Consider the following 20,308-nt stretch of genomic DNA (forward strand, 5'->3'; position numbering starts at 1 on the left):
TAATCTGTCTGTAACTTGATTGTTTTGCCAGTCAAACATGATATTCTATACAAACGTGACGAAACATCACATGAGTCAAATAAATAAATAAATAAATATATATATAACGAACGTTTCAATTTACACTCATAATCCCCCCCCCCCCCCAACCCCATGGAAATTCATTTCATTTCAGGGCTGGGCGGGGCTGGGCGGGGTTGGGCGGGGTTGGGCGGGGTTTGTTTGGCAGGGCGGAAAGGGTGGTAGGTAGCCTAGCGGCTAAAATACTTAAAAAAACCAAGGCTGGGTTTTTCACGTAAGTTACTGAAATGAGTTATGTTCATTTCTTGGTTCAAAGCCGTGGTATTCCTGGAAGGGTAAGGGGGACACAACTCGCAGCCATTCACTCACAGACCATTTTGAATGCTGAATGAGTAAGTTGGGTTTAGAACCGCTTTTAACAGTATTCCAGTTATATCGCGGCGTGTCAGCTTAATGTGGGAAAGTCCGAAGTGATGCAGGTCTCAGACGTTTACCACTTTGGTGAAATCCACGAGAATGGGTAGAAACATAATCGGGGCGAACCAGGATTCGAACCCATGAACATGGGATTCTGGCATGCCCAAGGGACGCAACTCCGCACAGCGAACTCCGATACCTTATATAACTGTGCCCCCTTTTCATGCTATTGAAATGTGTATTTTGTAACCTCTGTTAATATGCCAATGAGTACTACAACGTCATAAAATGATATCGCCGGACGATACTTTGTGATGAAGTTTTTCTCTTTATGATGGGGTCATTTGATTTGTCTTCTGCTGGAGGAATCTAAAGACTCGTGGGAGACTGGAAGACGTTTGATAATCTCTTTAGCTGGCCAGTCAAGACACCCAAAGCGCTGCGCTTATCAATGAGTGTCGATCAACCCCTACTGGATGTAATACAAACAGATTACATTGCCTTGCTGTCGTGTTTATGAATGAATTATGACTTTTTGACTTATAGATGTATAGCTGTTTGGCACAGCATACGAAGTCTATTGTTGATGAGAATATATATGATTTTACACCACTTTTAGCAATCTTCCAGCAATATCACGGCGGGGGACACCACGATTGGGCTTCAAACATTGTAGCCACGAGGGGAATCGAATCCTGGCCATGGTGTAACGAGCAAACGCTTTAACCACTAGGCTAACGCATCGCCCTTTTGATTGATGCCTCTGTAGTTGTGGTTGGTAACGATTGTTTCGAATTCAGAGCGTTTCTCTAGAAACCTTCGTGGGTCAGACGTGTCATCATAGTCATAATTCGAGATAAGAGTAAGAGGTTTCATCAAATCACAACTTCCCATCATTAATATGTCCACGCTACGAATACTCAGACCAAAACACCAAAACACAACGCCGATTGACATCTTCCGAACTTGAGAAGCACACAACTCAATAATTGTGAAAAAATTGACTTGTCTTTGCATGTATTTGTGACGGATGCCACCGATGGGGCAGGTATCATGACTGGTATCATCACTTTGTACATAGTTTTTCACGAACACATGCTTATAATATACTCGGAATCGTACAATCGACTCTGCATTTAGCAGGGATTCCATATGGTTAAAGTAGTGTCGCTTTTATGTACAATTTTCTTTGATCGAGGTGTTCGGATTAACATGTCTTTTATTAAACAGGTTGTAGTGTCCTCACAACATATCCAGTCATCAGTGGTATCCCCTTAAGAGCATAGAAATTCATGTTCAACAAAGTTGTGACGCGAGCTGTATGGAAGGGTCGGTCATGTCAAAGGCATATGCCAATATGGATTTCATCATGTAAGTTATAAATTCCGATGACATAAAGCGAATTAGATATATAGTAAGGAATTGATTAGACACATATATACAAATATATTTTAAGAAGGCGATTTGCATGATATCGCTGTCCATTGATTAACACACTTTGTTTAGAACAGTTTGATGATACAGACGTACCTGTGTGTATTGATACAGATAACAGGACTGTGTCGGGTATAAAACTGACACAAAGGTAAGCAAAAAGAAAAACCTATACATCAGGTTAGAGTAGCAGATAGGTACGATGTAGATCAAGGATTTCAACAAAGTGGTTATCTTCTGACAGCGACATCACTTTGAGTTTTCCATTTTCACGATTCCAGATTTCGCCATTTGGAGCGGCCAAACAAAATTACTCACCGCCGTGATTCGACTGTTAAAACAGCGTTTTCGCCAACATTCTTCTTTTTTTATGAGATTTCCTAACGGCATTAATCTAAATTTGATCGTTTTTATATCTTTGTATTGAATGTGAGCTATGAATAATAGATTGCCGAGGGAATTCAGTGAACACACGTTCAATGACTTATGTGAAAGTATCTGCAAAAATAACTGATTATTATTACCGTTGTTCAGCTTGTATATATAGCGATTAGACGTAAGAGATGTGGCCCTAGATAATGTATTCTGATCTGAGTCTTATTCATTCGCCACATTTTGTCATGATGTTTGTGATGACGTCCATCAGTAAGAAACATGAGTGCCCTTGTTTCTTCAGGTGAACAATTGACTTGCATTTGAATGTGTTTGTGATGGGTGTCAGGATACGCTCACCTTTTCGCGAACACCTGGTATCATCACTATTTCAAAGTGATTCACACACGCATGCTAATTATGATAAAGTCGGAATAATACAATAGATATATTTCATAATTATGGACATAGTTGTCTTGCTCGTAGTTAAATCCTTACCACTTCTTTAATCCCAATGAGTTTAATTCTTATCACCGCAGAATCGTGAGGTTCATCAAAGCGGTTAAGTTTAACTCCATCTGCGTCACTTTGGGTTTTCATGCCACGACGTCGTAATATAACTGTTCAACGCTGCGTTAAAACTAAACTCACTCACTCCAACTTAAAGCGGCGGGGTAGCCAAGTGATTAAAGCGTTGGCTAATCACGCCGAAGACCCGGGTTCGATTCCCCACATGGGTACAATGTGTGAAGCGAATTTTCCGGAGTTCCCCGCCGTGATATTGCCGGAATATTGCTAAAAGCTGCGTAAAAACACCCATTTACTCACTCACCCCAACTGAAATAACATGTAAAACCGCGTAAAAATCAACTAACAATCATAGGCCAACTGACTGTTTCTGATAATTCAAAAAACATTATTTGTAAAACGTCATTTTATCTAACTTACTTCTCTCCATAACAAATGGTGTAATACTGTGGACGTCATATCTATATGAAGTTACAAGAAGCCATTGTCTTGTTCCACGCGATTGCGATTTGACCTTTATAAAGACGAACATCAAAGCAGTAATTAATTCAAGATGACAGGTACCCTTTAAATGGCAGTGAAAATAAACCAAAACTGTCAAATAATACAAACTAAAGCACAATGGACCTAGAAGGTGAAAGGCCCTTTCCTGTATAAACCTGATTGCAACCGTTCATGATCTGGTTTCTAAAAGAACATTGTGTCAACATAAATAAAACCAGCACATCTTCTGAACTTAAGATGCGTGATGTGACTGCTCTCGTAAACAACAAAGGCCATGAATAATTAATCTAACTACACATTTCTTAGCATTCCCTTTTGATTGCTTAACACTGAAACGAAGTGTGTTGGCTGTCGAAACGGGTCCCGAGAGGCATTGTTATAATGAACTGTCACAGCCTTACCTGAGGATGGTGTTTACTCCATAACACATGCCGTGTTTATCATATTGTAACAGCCGCCGCTTTAACACTGTCACGTGAACTGGTACAAGAAAGTCCGGGAAGACCAACTCTGTCAAGATTCATCAATGACAATGATTAACGTCCGTGAAAGATCGTACCTTTCAAACAAGCCAAACTTCTTCACTTTTCACAACTTTCTTGCATCTTCACTAGCGTGTCCATACGACTGTGTGAAGAGTTCAGACTTTATAAGCGATTGTCCTGTAAGTAGTATATAATTGTATGCCCGGCTTCGTCATACAAGGTCCCCTCTTCTGTTTGTCCCAGTCTTATTGTCACGAGCGAGGAATAGTGTCTCCTTATCATGCCAAGTGCGTGTTACAAATACAAGTCCGGTGCCATGGTCCCAACACCACGACTGATCAATACCGCTTCTCCCTGAACCGCGCGGATCCGTCCCTTTCGCCGGCTCTGGTTGTCTGAAAGCTCCACTGCTGGGTTCAGAGAGAACGTCGTGATTCCTGCTGGTGGCGATGTTAACTGCTCTGTTCTCATTCGTTGTTCTCCGGGAGGAAGATCTGCGGCCGCTGTCTACCCATACGCCCTTCTAGCTTCATCAGCAGATAGAACAGTTAGTGTCTCAGATTTGTATCAGCCAATCAGCACAACCTGGTGAACGAATCCAGCGTTTGCATGACATACTCCATTCATTTAAAAAGAAACATATAACACGTCCCATTTTAATTCTGGAAACCCAAAAGTCCAGAAACTCTACGCTCTTTGCCCAGTCTCGGTTAAAGGTATTTACAAAATTAAACATGCCGTTTTCATGGGAACATACCAAGGAAGAAAAAATGAAAAAAAAATTGTTTAAAAACTCAATATTTAGACTATGTCGCCCATGGGCCTGCCCATGGGCAGGCCCATGGGCGAGAATATGTTCCTTTACTTAAAACTCATGTTTTTGTTTCGCAAATACATTTAATGTATTCATTGAAGTATCATGACACAAAATTTAACTCATTTTAACTTAATTCAACTATTTTATAGCGATATTGAAATATTTCCCCCATGGGCGAGAAAAAGGTTTGGCCCATGGGCGAGAATATGTTCCTTTACTTAAAACTCATGATTTTGTTTCGCAAATACATTAAATGTATTTATTGAAGTATCATGACACAAAATTTAACTCATTTTAACTTAATTCAACTATTTTATAGCGATATTGAAATATTTCGCCCATGGGCGAGAAAAAGGTTTGGCCCATGGGTAGGCCCATGGGTAGGCCCATGGGCAGGCCCATGGGCGAGAATATGTTCCTTTACTTAAAACTCATGTTTTTGTTTCGCAAATACATTTAATGTATTCATTCAAGTACCATGACACCAAATTTAACTCATTTTAACTTAATTCAACGATTTTATAGCGATATTGAAATATTTCGCCCATGGGCGAGAAAAGGTTTGGCCCATGGGCAGGCCAATGGGTGAGAACATGTTCCTTTACTTAAAACTCATGTTTTTGTTTCGCAAATACATTTAATGTATTCATTGAAGTATCATGACACAAAATTTAACTCATTTTAACTTAATTCAACTATTTTATAGCGATATTGAAATATTTCGCCCATGGGCGAGAAAAAGGTTTGGCCCATGGGTAGGCCCATGGGTAGGCCCATGGGCGAGAATATGTTCCTTTACTTAAAACTCATGTTTTTGTTTCGCAAATACATTTAATGTATTCATTCAAGTACCATGACACCAAATTTAACTCATTTTAACTTAATTCAACGATTTTATAGCGATATTGAAATATTTCGCCCATGGGCGAGAAAAGGTTTGGCCCATGGGCAGGCCAATGGGTGAGAACATGTTCCTTTACTTAAAACTCATGTTTTTGTTTCGCAAATACATTTAATGTATTCATTGAAGTATCATGACACAAAATTTAACTCATTTTAACTTAATTCAACTATTTTATAGCGATATTGAAATATTTCGCCCATGGGCGAGAAAAAGGTTTGGCCCATGGGTAGGCCCATGGGTAGGCCCATGGGCGAGAATATGTTCCTTTACTTAAAACTCATGTTTTTGTTTCGCAAATACATTTAATGTATTCATTGAAGTATCATGACACAAAATTTAACTCATTTTAACTTAATTCAACTATTTTATAGCGATATTGAAATATTTCGCCCATGGGCGAGAAAAAGGTTTGGCCCATGGGTAGGCCCATGGGTAGGCCCATGGGCGAGAATATGTTCCTTTACTTAAAACTCATGTTTTTGTTTCGCAAATACATTTAATGTATTCATTCAAGTACCATGACACCAAATTTAACTCATTTTAACTTAATTCAACGATTTTATAGCGATATTGAAATATTTCGCCCATGGGCGAGAAAAGGTTTGGCCCATGGGCAGGCCCATGGGCGAGAACATGTTCCTTAACTTAAAACTCATGTTTTTGTTTCGCAAATACATTAAATGTATTTATTCAAGTATCATGACACAATATTTAACTAATTTTTACTTAATTCAACTATTTTACGGCGTTATTAAAATATTTCGCCCATGTTTTCGTCAGTCCCTTTCAAGCATCAACTAACTGTTTGCAAAGTATATTGTATCATGTGAAATATACTTTATATTATATCATTACATTACTATTTAAAAAGGGCATTTGGTTGGATGTTTCCTTTAGTTCTACAAATTTCACCTGTTTTACATATTGTAGCAATCTTTAATGAACCCGGCCTTACCTCTCAAAACGTTTTGACAGTTTATCATACGAATTCATGTGCGTGTACTCCAATTCATTGGAGTTGTTTTCCACAACATTAAATTTTAGTTAGTTTATATTTCATTTCCCGTTTTATGTCCCGTTGATACATCACACTGGGCAATTACGTGACACTAGGTATGCAATATACAGGTACGCGTGCGCGTATTTTAATGAAAAAAACTATTCGTCTTTTATTGCATAACGTTTGGCTGAATATCTTACATTCTAACGAAATCTCGAAATAATTATTTAATTACATGCGGTTTCGAACTGACCAGTGGGAATTATGTTTTAATGCGATTGAGGAAAACGTGAGTGAATATTGTGACACTAAAGCAACTTTTAACTGCATTGTCACTTTTGGTATGAAAATGGTAACAGTTCAGAAAAAACAACAGCCTTCTTATGATAATTCTCATTAGTACGTTGTATCTAATTACAGTGTCGGCCTTATTTACAGGTGATTCTACAATACCTGCTCTCGGTCAATTACGATCTACCACACCACGCGTGAATAAACAGTTCTGCAGGTGTTGCGGTGGGCAAATACCTAGCCTGAAAATGTTTATTTTTTTTAGGATACATGTTTTACAAATGTTCGTTGATATGTGGATATATTAAGCACAAAGACAAAAAAATGTTTATGAAAGATGAATTAGTGCCTTGATATATTCATCGAGATGTATATCATCGTTTAATGGGGTCATTCAATAAACGTATGTTTGGAGGAGATATCAAAGGAGCCGCCCAATATACACAGTGTCGTCCGGTGAACTACCAACCCACCCTGTCCATTAGAGTTATGTAATCGGTACACAAATATATTTGATGCGGTGTCAGTGCGGAGGGAGTTTGAATTACGTCCGCCACTTGCCACAGAAATCCTCAAAGTATAGAAACAATAAACAAGGTCAATCCGTACTAATTACCTAGTGACGCACGTAACAACTGTCAATAGGGAAAATGGTGAAAACAAATTGAAATAGATTTTAATAAAACATTATTGTACTAAATAACTCGCAAAAGCGGTGCCTAAAATTGTTTGACCGTGTTATGTGTGTTGTAAACTGACGAATAGCAAGTAATTGTCATGCTGTACGCATGGTTCCATATGCAAATTCAGTTATACAACCGGTATGAAACTGAGAACTGAGATACCAAGTACAACCTGCATTCACACACGGAAGCAATATACTTGTGTGTATGCCCTCTCCTCTACAAAATCTATCACTAAAGTATCTGCATTGTAATAAATATAGTAATGATAAAACTTGGTAATTTGGTAGGTCTCCTACAGATATGATTTTCATTTTTTTTACACCTTTGATTGATACGGATTACGTACCTGTAGTCTAGTCACTGTCTCTAATGTATCTGCTTGTTAGAAATTTCAAATGTCTTGTTGTAGCACTGTTCCTAAAATACGGCAGTTTCTTTTATCGGGTATAAATAGTTGATTCGTCTTGTCACGCAGTCATTTTTACTTGATCGAATGATTTCCACAAAAAAATTACGGCAGAGAGTTTTGTATTTTATTATATTTTTAGAAGATTTTAGAAGATGCTTACATCACTGTATCTCAGAACGTAAAACTGATAACATTCAAACATGTAATTAGTACACAGTTAATTGTTACATATAATTTCCTGCATATTCCTTTTTGAACAAAAAGCCTACATGTATACTGATATCGGTGTCCACTGTTAAAAGGGTATTAGTGCAGTCAGCCATGGTAAATAGAGAGACAATAATAAGGTGATTAATTATAGTCTGTTGCAGAATATGCGGTATAAGTGTAGTCATTGATACATATACACATTACACATATACAGATGAAATACACGATATGATGCAGTGCAAGAACAAATTAAGATACGGTTTCTATTAAAAATGATTATACGATTTTGGATTTAATTAGCATGTTTAAATTTTCAGGCCAACACGGCTGAGATACAGCATCGGCATACTCAACTGGAGTTGTGTTCTGCCGGTCGTAAGTTCATTGTTTGACTGAGCACACTCGTGTCGGGGTTGCGCTATTTTCTTCTCTTTGTTGGCAGCCTGCCACCGGTCTGAATTTTGAGAAAGGTCTCAGCATGGGACTGTTAATTACTTCTTAATGATGTCTATAAGCTTACAAACTTGTAAATGTTGGGTGCGGTTAGGACCAAACTTTTTCAGCTCAGAGTGTTAGTGGTCCTGGAACCCATAGTGTCAAACAGGTTCTGCACAAAACGTCCATCACATTCTACTGTTCAGCAACATTGTCACTGAATTTCAGAACTCTGGCATGATATAATAATCAAGGATTTCGAAGGTGAACGAGGGGAAAGGCAGACGCACGTGGATTTACCCTCAGGTTATTATTGTCTGGAGTTCACATTTTGGGGCATTTCATATACTAATTGAACAGAGTTCACCTGCACATGTCCACTTAAGTGATACAGACTGTAACCAAAAATGCAATGAGCCGTAGCTCTTAATCCCTTATAACAACGGTAACAACAACCAGGGTGAGGACACAGCAAGGTTAAACCGTGTCCAACAGACAAACTGAGGTGGCTATCTCCCATCAAGTCAGCTCTGTTTTTAAGCGCATAGTTATGTTTTTACATATTGAAATAAAAGGAATTTAAAAAATCATATTTAACAAACCTACACATTACCAAATACAAAACTTTATAACCCTTTCTAGACTTCGTTCCAATTAACCTGGATCATTCAACTCGCTCGCGAAGGTCGTATGCGACTTTAAAGTGAATACGTCTACAGTGTACAAGTAACTTTTAACTGTATCATATATACTCACGAGAAGCAATTATTTTCGTTCCTAATTCGAATGAGCACATTCTGAGGCTAAATCTGCAAAAGGACAGATAAAATATTTCTTTGTACAATGCAAACGATCGGACGTAGCGGCTGATAATAGAGACAATGATTTAATAATCTGCAATATATCAAGTGTTCTCGTTCAATCTATTGTACATATTGAAGTGATTGTAAAGTTTCAAGGAGTACTAAAATGTTGTGGTATTATGAATGTATTTAGAATATGAATAGCGAAAAACAGTCACCATATCGGATGTACATGTATAACTTGTCTTCCAACACCACGCTTGTGCCGAGGCCCATGGTCATAAAACTAATCGGTCCCATAAAAGGAGCAAATAGTTTCGCAGATACTTCTTGCTATGGTTCACTCCCAATTGTCAGACGACCTAATCATCAGTCAGACCAGTCAAGTGTGACCAGCGTACCTGTCTGGTTTTGGCTCCTAATTACTGAACTGCCCAATACTGTCATACTGTGGGCAGAGTAAGCGGCCTCGTTGAGTGATACAGACTAACCAGATTATGATTGTGTTTGTAAGTTGCGTTTAATCTGTGTCGGGTTGCAGTTGTTTTATTAGTCAAGACTAGGGGTAGTTTTTTCAATGAAACCTTTTAGCCGTTGAGTTTATTTTGCATTCATTTCATTAAATACATTGTTAGGTAGAATAATAACACGTTATATGGATTAAACATCTCCCTAATCTGAGTATAATCTCACATGTACTCTAAGTACCGTACTATATTACTTTGCGGAGACACTGAGTATAATTTTTAGGTGGCATTGTATGCTGTCTGATGACTTTATACAAATCCCTGCATTCAATAGACCCGTGAAGATCTTCAACAAACCATTCTTGGCGTAAAAGGGCGACAGCGCTTGTCGTAAGAAGCGACTACCGGGATCGGGTGGTCAGGCTCGCTGACTTGGTTGATGCATGTCATCGTATCCCAATTGCGTGGATCGATGCACATGATGTCAATCACTGGATTGTCTGGTCCAGACCCGATTATTTACAGACCGCCGTCATACAGCTGAAATATTGCTAAGTGTGGCGTTATACAACTAACAAACAAACAAAACACAAAAAGAGAAAGTGTATGAGTACTAAAACTTGCAATAGATATGCGTACGCTACGTACACACATGAGTCCCATTCGACAGTCTACAACACACGAATAACTGTCAAACAAGTTTGGGTACCCCTTCTGTTCAGGCAAGTTATTTAGTTCGATTAATTTTGTATTAAAATCCTTTTCAATTTGTTTTCATCCTTTGTCCCTATTCCATGCATGTTTATGTTGCTACATCTTATTGCTCATGTTTCCAAGTATTGTAAAACACTTTAATGTTTCTCCTTCTTAATCTAACGTTATAACATTTCCGGTCATTGCCATCATCTAATACACAAGAGATGATACCAAGACATATTTTGTTCCGTTTTATGGTCTATGCGGTCTTACAATTGATTTTATTAGTCTTTAAATCTTATGTCTAGTAAATATTTTCACAAACAGGGCTGTTAACTGATATAAGGAATGTGACATCCAGTTGAGGACTGAATACGACGTACGTTAGTCTGGTAACGACATTTCTACAATAATTTGTTGAATAAACCGTTAATACGCCAGTTGTGACAGGGATGATGGTATGGTAGATGTAGCAGACATATTGACAGCCGTTGTTACGAGAGTCACTAGGTTATTAGTACGGCATTGGCCTTGTTGATTGGTACTATACTTTCTGTGGCCACTGGCGGACGTAATTCAAACTCCTTCCACACTGACATCGCACCAAATATATTTGTGTACCGATTACATAACTCTTACTGACAGGGTAGGGTGGTAGTTCACGCGAAACGGACGACACTGTGTATATTGAGCGGCTCCTTTGATATCGCCTCACAACATACTTTTAATGAAAGACCAATTAAACGATGATACACATCAGGATCGCGGAGAAAATACAAGCATCGTTCGCGTTGAATATATATATCAAGGCACAAATTCATCTTTCATAAACTTTTTGTGTCTTGGTGCTTAATATATCCACATATCAACGAAAATATGTAATACATGTATCCACAAAAATATACATGTACAGGCTAGGTATTTGCCCACAGCAACACCTGCATAACTGTTTATTCACGCGTGGTGTGGCAGATTGTAATTGACTGACAACAAGTATTGTAGAATCACCTGTAAATAAGGCCGACACTGTAATTAGACACAACGTACTAATGAGAATATGAGAATTATCATAAGAAGGCTGTTACGTTTTTCTTAACTATTTCCATTTTCATACCAAAAGTGACAATGCAGTTAAAAGTTGCTTTAGTGTCACAATATTCACTCACGTTTTCCTCAATCGCATTGAAACATAATTCCTACTGGTCAGTTCGACACTGCTTGTAATTAAATAATTATTTCGAGATTTCGTTAGAATGTAAGATATTCAGCCAAACGTTATGCAATAAAAGACGAATAGTTTTTTTCATTAAAATACGCGCACGCGTACCTGTATATTGCATACCTAGTGTCACGTAATTGCCCAGTGTGATGTATCAACGGGACATAAAAAACGGGAAATGAAATATAAACTAACTAAAATTTAATGTTGTGGAAAATAACTCCAATGAATTGGAGTACACGCACATGAATTCGTATGATAAACTGTCAAAACGTTTTGAGAGGTAAGGCCGGGTTCATTAAAGATCGCTACAAAAACATGAGTTTTGAGTAAAGGAACATGTTCTCGCCCATGGGCCTGCCCATGGGCCAAACCTTTTTCTCGCCCATGGGCGAAATATTTCAATATCGCTATAAAATAGTTCAATTAAGTTAAAATGAGTTAAATTTTGTGTCATGATACTTCAATAAATACATTTAATGTATTTGCGAAACAAAATCCTGAGTTTTAAGTAAAGGAACATATTCTCGCCCATGGGGCAAACCTTTTTCTCGCCCATGGGCGAAATATTTCAATATCGCTATAAAATCGTTGAATTAAGTTAAAATGAGTTAAATTTTGTGTCATGATACTTCAATAAATACATTAAATGTATTTGCGAAACAAAATCATGAGTTTTAAGTAAAGGAACATATTCTCGCCCATGGGCCAAACCTTTTTCTCGCCCATGGGCGAAATATTTCAATATCGCTATAAAATCGTTGAATTAAGTTAAAATGAGTTAAATTTTGTGTCATGATACTTCAATAAATACATTAAATGTATTTGCGAAACAAAATCATGAGTTTTAAGTAAAGGAACATATTCTCGCCCATGGGCCTGCCCATGGGCCTACCCATGGGCCAAACCTTTTTCTCGCCCATGGGCGAAATATTTTAATATCGCTATAAAATAGTTGAATTAAGTTAAAATGAGTTAAATTTTGTGTCATGATACTTCAATAAATACATTTAATGTATTTGCGAAACAAAATCATGAGTTTTAAGTAAAGGAACATGTTCTCGCCCATGGGCCAAACCTTTTTCTCGCCCATGGGCGAAATATTTCAATATCGCTATAAAATCGTTGAATTAAGTTAAAATGAGTTAAATTTTGTGTCATGATACTTCAATAAATACATTTAATGTATTTGCGAAACAAAATCATGAGTTTTAAGTAAAGGAACATATTCTCGCCCATGGGCCAAACCTTTTTCTCGCCCATGGGCGAAATATTTCAATATCGCTATAAAATAGTTGAATTAAGTTAAAATGAGTTAAATTTTGTGTCATGACACTTCAATAAATACATTAAATGTATTTGCGAAACAAAAACATGAGTTTTAAGTAAAGGAACATATTCTCGCCCATGGGCCTGCCCATGGGCCTACCCATGGGCCAGACTTCGCCCATGGGCAGGCCCATGGGCCACACTTCGCCCATGGGCAGGCCCATGGGCGACATAATCTAAATATTGAGTTTTTAAACAATTTTTTTTTCATTTTTTCTTCCTTGGTATGTTCCCATGAAAACGGCATGTTTAATTTTGTAAATACCTTTAACCGAGACTGGGGAAAGAGCGTAGAGTTTCTGGACTTTTGGGTTTCCAGAATTAAAATGGGACGTGTTATATACACTTTCCTTTGGTACAGTTTCGTATTCGTTATGGGGAATGATCCACGCCAACGGGGTACGTTGTCACGCAATCCTCAAGTCACCGAACCTGTCCACTCAATCCATTTATACAAACAAGCACTGTACATTATGTGGCATTGTCCATAAATAAGGACTGTACATAATTGTATTATTATATTACGAACCTGTACAGCACATTTTCCAATTTATGACTGCTATAGTGCGCATAGACCATGGTAGATCTTATAATTACCCGGTTACTAGATTTTCATTCTTAGCTCCCTGAGGAGTGTACAACCCTGTGAGACGCTAGAAGGTTTACAGTCACTTCCTCTCTTCCTTCCGGGTACCCATTTACTGCTTTGTGAACAGAGGCATACTTTGAACAAAGTCATTGGGGTGTGGGGCAGGACCGAAGCGATCAGGAGCTAAACTCCCGAACGCGGTCACCCATCCACCTACTCTCCGCAACCGACGCTGCTTATCTTTAACCGTGTCAGTGTTCTGGAATATGAAAAAGTACTGTACGCCATGATATTATAGAAGGCGTCATATACATGCGGAGAATCATTACGAAAATCGAAGCTCTCTGATAAATATCAATCTAACTTAATTTTTGCATCCCGTTGTGCCTATTTCGCCGCGTCGAAGGTGATATTTTTCAAATTTGGGATTGTGGAAATAAAAAGACATTGTACTCGCCAAAAATCATTTATACGCTCTGAAAACTCGAGTCAACAAGAGGTCCGTGTTTCCAGTGCCATTTACCAACGTTTTTGTCTGGCATTGACCTGTCGTACGTTTCAACCGATACGACTGCGGCGCATGCTTCCATTTGTTGTAGAATTGGACATTAACCCCCGGGCTGGGTGACATTATGGATTACCTGCCCCGATCGGATAACTAAGCACTAACATGTACAACAATAAGTTATTGTGCACTGGGGACACATAATCCGTCATTCTGCGATCTGAGTAGAACATTACAAGGACCATGTGCTTCCGTATTTCATTGTAAATGTCTGTCCGCCGTGAAATATAATAACAATAACAACAAAAACAACATCAGTGGATGCCCAACTTTGGCACAAACACAGTATCTCAGGCGACATGATGGCTCGGCTCGATCCTTTTATTGCCGTCTTTGCCATGCTTGTGGTTTTGACACAGAGGTCCATCCATGGTACGACCCAGAATATAAGAGGGCGTCGTTGAAAACTGTAAATATAATATTTTTTTGGAAAAGGGCCGTATACAGCCTCGGGGGTATCGAAGCCAACAAATAAACCTGACCTCGTCCTTTTTGATAAATCTTATGAAATCATTTATACCATACAATTTTCTGTCCCTTTTGGCACTTATGTTATTAACACGATTCAGGAGAAAGATGGCAAATATGTGGACCTCGGTTAGGAAACCGCTTGCATCCCAAGTACCAAGTTGTCCGACTCCCCATTGTTCTCGGCGCCTTAGGTTTGTTGACTGATATCGGGAGAGTACCCGGGTTTGCTTCTGGGAATACAGCCCTTCTGACAATCTGGGAAACGCAGAAGGCTGCAGTGTTGGGGAGTCTTCAATTCTCAGAAGGTTCTTGGTGGGTTTGACTAGGCAGCGCTTCCTGGAAGAAGTCCCATTCGCTGTCTGGGCTGTGTGTAGAAGGGCAAGGGCCCTGAGCTGATGATGAACCTAACAAGCCTGACTCTGCCAGGATCACCCAAACACTCTTTGCTGCATTTTTTATTTAAATTGGCAGTGGTCACAAAGGTAAAGTCATCTGTTTACTCGAACATCACACTGGAAAATATGGTACAAGTCAAAACCGGGAACTGAATCCGGGACATCATCACTATGTTATAGTGATTCATAAACACATACTCATAATACAGTGGGAATCATACAATGGATTCTGCTTTCAGCAAAGTATCTTTTTTATTATGGAAAAGGTTTTGTTGCTCATATTAAATCCTAACCACTTTCCTAAACCTATAAGTTTAATTTTTATCATCGCAGAACTCATAGACTGATCGTTTGTTCGAATCTCATATTCGCCCCGATTATGTTTTTTTAATTTTTTTGTGAACAAGAAAATATGTTTTATGTATCCATAAATCCCAAACATGCGTATGTCAAATGAACCACGTCTAAGTCACACTCGTATAAATATATCTGATAACTCTCTTCACAGATCTAGTTTAGTTTATTTTCTCTATTAGGAGATGACATGTGCCAAAAGGGCCCTTGTCATTCCTTGTCTCGTATTTACTGTTATCGAGCCTATTAAATGAAACTGTGCATGAAAATAAATCGCATTTTATTCTCAATAATGCATTAATAAAGTCACATTGGTGGCTTAAATGCATATGTGCATTTAGCGGAACCTCATTTCAAGAGTAATCTGATTTTGCACCGCTTTTTGCAATATTTCAGGAATATCACGGCAGGGCATTATTTCAGCCATATCCGAACAGCACACATTGTAACTAAGGGCATTCCGTGTGACGAGCGAAAGATTCCTCCAATACGCTACCTCACAGTCCTTTAACTAATTTTTAAAAAAATGTAAGATGTTTTACTATTCCTTTACAACGTTTGTATAGTCGGTAGCCTATCCTTCTAGAATCAACGAAAACATTAAATGTGTAGTGTTTCGGCAACTGTTTTCTGCCTTGTAACGTTTAAAAAACCTTTGTCATTTTTCAGTCTAACCCAGTTTTGAAGAGTATACTTTTGTCCGTCAGTGTAGTTGAATTACATCACTCCCTGATGTGCGTCTCGTATTTTTTTATTATAAAGAACAAATAAGTCAGCTGTCTGTGTTGTTTCCAGATTTGGCGTCAATATTTGCTGCATTTAAACAATTTCCTTTCTCTGTGGCATATGGGATAAGTTCTCGTTAGTTTTTTAAAAATAGATTATAAATACGACATTATATAAAATTTTATAAATTAGATTATTTTGTCCACTGGTTTGATTACTGGCAGGATCAAAATGGGTTGACACAAATGTTTAGTCGTATCCCTGGATGATTCCACCTACACAGATTAGATTAAAGCATGAACTGTTCAAGCCAGTCAAGGATAAAACTGGTAGAATTTCTTTGAAAATATTTGAAATCAGACATTTAGATTTTTCTGTTGAAGAACAATTATTCTCTTTAGATGTCAGCTGAAAATATGTTTATGGTGAATCATTCATTGAACTGAACTCAAGCTACAACGCAAAAGGTCTTCTTATAATGAAACAAAGACACACATGTGACAATTGGCCGACTGTACCTGACCCCAATGTGGTGACCGTGGATGGGGAACAGGTGGTCATGCTATCAACCACTATTTGGCTTGGCCCAGACATAATTTTGAGCAGGTCTTCGCGACATGAATGTTGCTTGCTGTGACGTCAAACAAAATATACTTGTATGTGTCACATACTGCCGTCGCATAGGAGGAGTCCTGCTGTGCTGTGTCGGGCAAAAAACACTTACCGTATTCGACGTAAGAAGCGCCCAGGGCGCTCTCAAAATTAGAAATAGGGGGCTCTTATTAGAATATTATTTGGGTGAAAAAAAGAGTTGAAAGACAAATTTCGTGGTTTATGCTGGCGGTCTGAAATGTTTATGTACGACAGATATATTGTTCCAGAATTTAATTGCCAATGATTAATTGTGCATATAACACACGGGTGCGTATTATACGCGAACAAAAGTCTTGTGTTCATGGAAGTCTTGGAAGGGGTGCCACTTGGGATTGTAACACTAGCCAATATATTCGGATATATGTATCGAATGCAATGCTGCGATATGGTAAAGCATAATAAATACATATTTCCCAAAGTAGCTGTGATTTTTCGTATCCATTATAAGGGCTGATCAGTTATTACATTTTGTAGAATTTCATTTCAATGGAATAAAAGCTTTCTGTGGTGAAAAGACAAACCAGGATAGGAACAATGCTGAGAACGTATTTGGTCGTAATTAGAAAGCCATTTAGCAATGCTTCTTTCGAAGAGCTGCCAACATTTACGACATTGCTCACAGATGCAATTCCATTTTCGGACTCCACCATTCCAAACTAACGTCACACGCGCCATTGTGAATAACCTCCGACCTCTAGTCGACATCTCACGATTAAAGCAATTCACATTCCTCTCGAGGACATTATAAAAAACAAATATTCACCAATTAAATGCCAGGATTTGAGCTTCAAGAAATAAATGAGTTGATTAAAATGATGTCATTGGTTGATTGGAAATTCCACGTGGAAGAAGGGTGTCAATAGGTCACAGGAACGGGTTCTCCTTTTAAGTCGGAAACCATACACCTTTCCGACAAGGACCAAGTTTGTGACAGAATATTGAGCTCCTCACGTAAGCATAAATGCACATTTGATTGAGCAATCTTCTTGTGAGCACTGATCTGGTGCCTGGTTATTGGCCGCTCCAGGAGAGTTCACCATAAGGTCACAAGACAACTTTATTGTGTATCTGGTTTTGACGAACGCGCCACTTTGTAAAGAAACCTAATGGTAGTATCGGCATTGCTCTTCGCGTGTATGTGTCGCTGTGCTTAATAATCTGGAGTGAGTGAGTATGGTTTTACGCCGCTTTTAGCAATATTCCAGCAATATCACGGCGGGGGACACCAGAAATGGGTTTCACACAATGTACCCATGTCGGGAATCGAACCCGGGTCTTCGGCGTGACGAGCGAACGCTTTAACCACTAGGCTACCAGACCGCCCCTTTATGATCTGGAGGTGCAATGCGGCATCGCAATTCAGTTTGCAGAGTAGCGTCCCTTAGGCGTGCAAGAATCTTGTATGTTGGAAGGTCAGATTCGTGGAATGATTATGGTTCTCAGTTTGTCAGCCTCGTGGTTTCACCAAAGTGGAAACGTTAAGACCTGCATCACTTATCATTTGACTCAGGAGAACTTCATCACTTCGTCATTTCCCCCTTAATTAATTAGCTTAACTCTATATATAACCGACCGCCTCCGTGGTACAGTAGTAGAGGGTCCGCCCGGAAAGCGGAAGGTCCGGGGTTCGATCCCCGGCCGCGTCATACCAAAAGACGTTAAAAGATGGTACTTGTTGTTACCCTGTCTGGCGCTCGGCATTAAGGGGCTAAAACAAGGACTGGACTCGGAGTCAGTATACTGTGTCTGAGTGGGGTACTCATATAAAACTGCGGCATGGTATCTCAGTGAGCTAGCACTATAAATCGGCATCAGTCCGGAATAGTACAAGCACACACACACACACACACACACACACACACACACACACACACACACACACACACACACAGACAGACAGACAGACACGCACACACGCACGCACACACACACACACACACACACACACACACATTTGCGCATGCACGTCGCTATATAAGTGCAATAACCTTGGACGCGACGTTAGACCCTACATCACCTCACCTCACCTCTATATACGACCCATCTTGAGAATAGGGACCTCATGAGTGCCTTGATACAAGTGTGTTGTGACGTCATAAAGAAAAAAACATTTGACGTCAACCTACTTACGTAATAATTGCCATGTGAGTGGACAGCACAAAATATTTTATATTTCTCACGTCATTTCGTACTGTAATAAAACCATTATTTCAAAACATTTCAGCATAGATATCTACTTTCAATTAATCAGACGTTATATCTAAAAACTGCAATTATTTCATAAACAGTTATAAGTAGGACTTAGAGTTGGTCATATCTCAAAAGCTGAAATGCTGTTCAAAGGGGCGTTAAACCCAAAGCTCTCACTTATTTTTTAACATAGACTTTATGATTGAGTATCTTATACGATGACATGCATCAACCAAGTCAGCAAGCCTGACCACCCGATCCCATTAGTCGCCTCTTACGACAAGCATAGTCGCCTTTTACAGCAAGCATGGGTTGCTGAATAAACCGTTAAACAGTATGTAAAATATATCAGGGATGTTAATCCATATAAGATGTTGCAGGGTCCGGGTCAGAGAATATATACTGAACAAACAAATCAGTTAGGAATCATAATTTTTTAAATATTCCGCACACATTTAAAGAGACTCCATATTCACCACAAAAACAATTATATCAAAAACAATGATCCTAACATATTTTGGTCAATATATAAAACAAGTGGAGTACATGTTATTCAATCTCAGACCAGGAATTTATTTATAAAGTTTAAAAACATTTTCCCACTCTTTACTCAAATATACTTCATGATAAATTTCATTCTTTTGTCAATTTTGAGTATCTTATACGATGACATGCATCAACCAAGTCAGCAAGCCTGACCACCCGATCCCATTAGTCGCCTCTTACGACAAGCATAGTCGCCTCCTACAGCAAGATTGGGTTGCTGAAGACCTTTTCTACCCCGGATCTTCACGGGTCCAGATGCGTAACGACTTTTATTAAGCGACGTCAATTTTTAATTAGTTTAATGAAATTATTATTTTCTTTTTAGTTATATTGCAAATGATCAGTTGAGATTTTTACTCAAACGAATTGAAGTATGTTAGTCAAACCAGAGATCTACATGTCTCATCTATCGACCACACCCAGTCCCAGGCTCGTCACTGACCCATGGCCAATCTCCCCGCTGACCTGTGCCACACCCATAGCAGTGGGTTAATTACAGGTATCTGCCTGTCTCACCTTGAATAATCGATTCCTTGCTGAATTACAGTGACACGTGACAGTCACGTATGAAGCCGTGTCTCTTCAGTGGCAGTTTGTATTTGCAGTGACATCCGTTAGTCCGTTAGTCTGGAAAACCGCCTTGCTATTTGAAACGTCTTACACTGATTCTTAGGAATGGATTACACGTAACATTAAAATATGTATTTGTCAAATGACGTCAACGAGCGATACCTGAAGTAACAGGGCCTCCTCCGTAGTCTAATGGATGGAGCTCCAGTCCGGAGAGCAAA

The 20,308-nt window shown here is 38.8% G+C and overlaps 1 protein-coding gene across 1 annotated transcript in view; it reads right to left on the reverse strand.

The window, feature by feature from the left end:
* Window positions 1-4,274, reverse strand: part of LOC124152258 (G-protein coupled receptor dmsr-1-like) — a 30,148-nt gene extending 25,874 nt beyond the window's left edge. Inside the window, exon 1 of the mRNA XM_046525128.2 lies at window positions 3,678-4,274. The gene's annotated coding sequence lies outside the window, so the exon portion shown is untranslated. The remainder of the gene's footprint in view (window positions 1-3,677) is intronic.
* Window positions 4,275-20,308: the final 16,034 nt, after the last annotated feature.

This window comes from Haliotis rufescens, unplaced genomic scaffold (genome assembly GCF_023055435.1).
Source record: "Haliotis rufescens isolate VD_foot unplaced genomic scaffold, xgHalRufe1.0.p SCAF_13, whole genome shotgun sequence".
In the NCBI taxonomy this organism is placed as follows: domain Eukaryota; kingdom Metazoa; phylum Mollusca; class Gastropoda; order Lepetellida; family Haliotidae; genus Haliotis; species Haliotis rufescens.